This window comes from Oryx dammah, unplaced genomic scaffold (assembly GCF_014754425.2).
Source record: "Oryx dammah isolate SB20612 unplaced genomic scaffold, SCBI_Odam_1.1 HiC_scaffold_12, whole genome shotgun sequence".
NCBI lineage: Eukaryota > Metazoa > Chordata > Mammalia > Artiodactyla > Bovidae > Oryx > Oryx dammah.
Genome location: NW_024070196.1, coordinates 35,324,628 through 35,329,981, shown reverse-complemented (window position 1 = coordinate 35,329,981; position 5,354 = coordinate 35,324,628). Strand labels below are relative to the sequence as shown.

General features: G+C 41.1%; 1 pseudogene; it reads right to left on the bottom strand.

Annotated features, from left to right (window-relative positions):
* Positions 1 to 2,673: 2,673 nt before the first annotated feature.
* On the bottom strand, positions 2,674 to 3,345 carry LOC120870988 (annotated as a pseudogene).
* Positions 3,346 to 5,354: the final 2,009 nt, after the last annotated feature.

Genomic DNA, 5,354 nt, shown 5'->3' with positions numbered 1-5,354 from the left:
AACTCTTTAATTTATCCCTGCTCCTCCTTTCCTCTTTGATAATCATAAATTTACTTTCTGTGTCTGTGAGTCTATTTCTGTTCATCACACTATTTAAACCTAGCATTCTTTAAGCTGGTAGCTTAGCTGGTAAAGAATCTGCCTACCATGCAGGAAACTCCAGTTCAATTCCTGTATTGGGAAGATCTGCTAGGGAAGGGATAGGCTACCCACTCCAGTGTTCTTGGGCTTCCTGGTGGCTCAGACAGTAAAGCATCAGCATGCAATGTGGGAGACCTGGGTTCGATCCCTGGGTTGGGAGGATCCCCTGGAGGATTCTTGCCTTAGAGGATCCCCCTGGTGAGCTACATTCCATGAGGTTGCAAAGAGTCTAACACGACTGAGCAACTAAACACACAACACATCCTTTGAGCTATTCCTGTGTTTCTCTCTGAACTTATTTCTTTCTCTTCAACTTTCTGGCACTTGTGTTTAATACTATAAAGGAGAAATAATGAAACATATCTTTAAGAACAATTTTGGACTGGATGCTTAAGTATGGCTCCCAGAAATATAGATTTAAGTGCAGTATCTCAGATATAGTTTAATAGCCCATGTGACATAACAAGAGTTCTTCTCTGTTTGTTGAAACAGATGTTCTGATACTCTACACAGTGTGGTACTGAAGTTTTCCCGATCATCTCTCCTTCTGTCCCAGGTTCTCTTTGATCTATCCTGTGTCTACATATCCTTATGTTAAATCATCCTTCCTCAAACATATAATCTGCGTTTTTCAATGCTTGCCTCTTGCTCATGCTTTTTCTCCTAGCTATATTTATACTTTATATATTTATATATACACACTTTTTTTTCAGCTCTTTGTTAGGTCCCTAAAACCTAATTTTTAAAAAACAAAAACAACTCTGTTAACATTTATCCAGATAATTTACTAATCTTGGCATTGCTAAGATTGAGATTTTGGTGCAGTCTCTGAAGCCTGGATAGGAGATAATCTAGATATTGCATATGCATTTATGATTTTATTTTTTTATTTATTTTTGGCTGTGCTGGGTCTTTGTTGCTGCATGTGCTTTTCTGTAGTTTTGGTGAGCAGGGACTATTCTCTATTAATAGTTGCAGTGTACAGGCTTCTCACTGCAGTGAGTTCTCGTGTGATGGAGCATGGGCTCTAGGGAGCTTGCACTTAAATGGAAATAACATACCTAATTAAGATGAAGTATTTGGAACTTCATCATAGGACATGTTTTCTTCTATACCCTTGTGTCTTTGCTTCTTGATATACTCATCTTTCAAGCAAAGTGATGATATCTAAGTTTTGAGATTTTCAACTCTAAAATAGTCTAGCAATTTCCTTTCAAACAGCAGAAGACCTTTAAATTAAGGCTTGTTAGATATCTGACATCATTAAAACATGTTTTCTTTAAATGATCCTGTAATAAGTGTAGTATAGTTTTACATATGTTAGATAAAGATTTGGAGAAGGCAATGGCACCCAGTCCAGTACTCTTGTCTGGAAAATCCCATGGACAGAGGAGCCTGGAAGGCTGCAGTCCATGGGGTCGCGAAGAGTTGGACACGACTGAGCGACTTCACTTTCACTTTTCACTTTCATGCATTGGAGAAGGAAATGGCAACCCACTCCAGTGTTCTTGCCTGGAGAATCTCAGGGACGGGGGACCCTGGTGGGCTGACGTCTATGGGGTCTCACAGAGTCAAACACGACTGAAGCGACTTAGCAGCAGCCGCAGCAACAGATAAAGATTATTTGTTACTCCATCTAATTATGAGTGATTATCATGCCAAATTGGAAATACTATCTTAAGAGGGAGTTTGAGATGGTACATTTTGATATTAAGAAATCAAGTCATTTTATTTATTTTTTCTTTTGGCTCATAGAGCACATACTTTATTGAAAATTTTATTGGTTATTACTACCATATAACAGGGAAAATAAAACCTACTTCTCATTTGCAAAGAGTATAAAGTTAACCCAAAATGGCTTTGACAAGTGTGTGTTATGTGCCTTTGTTCCAACTCTTGCCAAGAAAGTCTTTTTTGGACCCCTTTTTGATGGTTATAAAGCAAAAAACAAAACAGGAAACAGTACTGATAAGGACAGGAAAGGAAAAAAGGTTTAGAAATTTAAAATAGGGATGCTCAAAACGATGGCTTCAGTTCTATCTCAATAAGGCTGTCTAAAGAGCTCAGGCAGCAGCCAGCAGTTCAGGTTCAGATCATACCTTCTGGACCAGTGGTGGTTCAATCCCCACTGTCCTGGGGTTCCAAGGCAGCAGACTGCAACTCTGAACTTCAGTGCAGTTGAGGAGCACAAGCATACTATTTTCTGTCATTTTTAACTAAATACCAACCAAAAACCAACATCTGAGGCGTGTCTGAGGTGCCACTCATACTCTGCTGTAAAGGGCAGTTTTGAGGCACACTATCCAAAGCTTGGGTAGAAGTCATTCCTCCCCTCCCTTCAAAGTAGGCCCCACATGCCATGGGTAGAGGGGGCATGAGCCTGACCAGAGGCTAGGAGTCAAGGAAGCAACAAAGCAGGAACCCAGGGAAGGGTCTGTATCCCAGTCCTCAGTTCTGGTCCTATAAACAGTGAAGACCCCACGGAAGACTTTGGAAGCAGAGAGGTAGGCAGATAAGGGCTTGTCTTTTATTGAATGAGTGATCTATGCAATTGCCGAGGCCACTATGTACAGAGAGGAGGGGAGAACTTTATTTCTTGGTCTCTTCCTCCTTGGACAGAGTCTTGATGATTTCCTCCTTCTTGGCCTGGAGCCGCTCTTCACGGCGCTTGCGGGCTTCCTTGGTCTTAGACCTGGGGGCCTCAGCCTGGTCTGCCAGAAGCTTCTTGCAAGCCTTGTCTGCCTTCAGCTTGTGGATATGTTCCATGAGAATCCGCTTGTTTTTGAACACGTTACCCTTCAGGCTGGGATACAGCCTGGGATACATGTGGCGGTCAATCTTAGATTCATGGTATCGTCTGAGCAGCCAGCACAGAATTCTCATCCTCCTCATCCAGGTTACGTTCTCTGGCATTCGAGCATTGGCAGTACCCTTTCGCCTACCAATACCCATATACCTGCCCTTCCGGCGAGCCAAGGTGTTTTTCGGCATTGAGCCCAGGAACGGACAGTCACAGGCTTCCAGATGATCAGCCCATCTTTGATCAGCTTCCAGATCTGGTGGCAGCAGTTGGCATTGGCGATTTCATTGGTCTCATTGGGGTCCAACCAGACCTTCTTTTTCCCACAGCGAAGGACACTGGAGGCAAGCCTCTTCTGAAGCCTGAGCATACTCATGGCCACGGCCGCAGCGGCAAAAGGAAAGTCAAGTCATTTTAAAATTGTATAAAGTGGCATGTTAATGATAAAATTCAATTTGTTTTTATACTGAAGTAGTATATACTACAGAAATTATGGAGAAAAACACTTGGAAAATGTCAGTTAAGAAACTTCCATTAAAGTTCCCTCTGGTCTCATTCAAACCCATGTCTTCAGTAATGTTCACAAGTATTTGCCTGTAACTCCTTAATTTGTGCTTCTAGTCTTGACGTGTCCTCTAGGCTCCAGGCTGTGTGTGTGCTTGACAGCACTACTTGGATGTCTCATATACACCTCATATCCTACATGTTCAAAGCTGAACACAAGGTCACGCTCCCCAGCTCTGGTCCTCCTCTCAGTGCTCAGTGGAAAACATCACCATCTTCTCAGTTGTGCAGGATGGAAGCCTTGCAGTTATCCCTGGCATCTTCCCCCTGTCCCCATATCTATGTACTCCATCACTCAGTTTTGTTGTCTCTCCTAAACATTAAATCTATCCACTTCTCTTTGGATATATTATAAGTCAAAACTATAATCATTTCTCCTTTATTGGTAGGGTGATTAACCATCGAGGTTTGCTCAGGACTAAGAAGGATCCCACGATGGGGGATTTTCAGTTTTAAAAAGGATCAATTCTAGTCAAAGTGAGATGAATTGATCATCCTAATTATTAACCTCCATGATTTCACTTTTGCCTCCCTCCAATCCTTATCTATACTGAAGTCAGCATGATTTGTTGTAAAGTAAACATTACTTCCTACCCAATAGAATGTTTAAAATTAATAAGACTGACGACATCAAGTGCTGGTAAGGTAATGGAGGAACTAGAACTCTTATACACTGTTTACAGGAATGTAAAACGTACTTTGAAGTAAAAAGTATTTGGGGATGTAAAACTAGTTTGGAGAACTGTTGGGCAGTTTCTTACAAAGTAAACATATATTCACCACCCACTCTTACATTTATCCAAGGAAATATATGTCCATAAGAACACTTTCATATTCATAGATGCTTTATTCAGGATGGCCCCAAAGTAGAAAAAACACAAATGTCCATCAGCAGATTAATGGATAAGCAAGGTGAAATATATCCAAAGAATTGAATGTTGTATTTAGTCACTAAATCATTCATGTCTGACTGTTTGGGGACCTCACGGACTCTAGCCCATCAGGCTCCTCTGTCCATGGAATTTTCCAGGCAAGAATGCTATAGTGGCTGCCATTTCCTTGTCCAGAGGATCTTCCCAATACAGGGATCAAACCTGTGTCTCCTTCATTAGCAGGCAGATTCTTTTTCCACTGAGCCACCTTGGAAGCCCCAAAGAATGGAATGTGCATGCGTACTAAGTTGCTTCAGTTGTGTCCAACTGTTTGTAACCCAGTAGACCATAGCCCACCAGGCTCCATTGTCCTCAGGATTCTCCAGGCAAGAATATTGGAGTGGGTTGCCATGCCCTCCTCCAGGGGATCTTCCCGACCAAGAAATCAAACCAGCACCTCTTACATTTCCTGCATTGGCAGGCAGGTTCTTTACCACTAGTGCCACCTGGGAACCCCAAAGAATGGAATACTACTCAGTAAACAGGAGTGGGGGAGGCATTTCTGATACCTGCAACAACATGGATGAATCTCAAAAACATTCCAGTTTAAAAAAAGAAAAACAGACATAAAAGAGTATATATAGTAAAATAAATTTACATAAAATTATAGAATAGGCAAAAATAATATATATAGTGAGAGAAAGCTGATTAGTGGCTGTCTAGGGCTGGGGAGGTATCACTGATATTATAAAGGGGCATGAGACAACTTTCTGGGGTAATAGAAACATTTATATCTTGATTTTAGTAGTGGTTACCATTATACATACCTTTGTCAAAGCTCATCAAACTGTAGTTAGAGTGGGTACATTTTGTTGTATATCAATTATACATTGGGATTTTTAAAAATAAGTAAATTTTAAAAAACCCTGCAAATCTGATCACATCACCCTCTTATCTAAAAAACTTCAAAGGCTTCC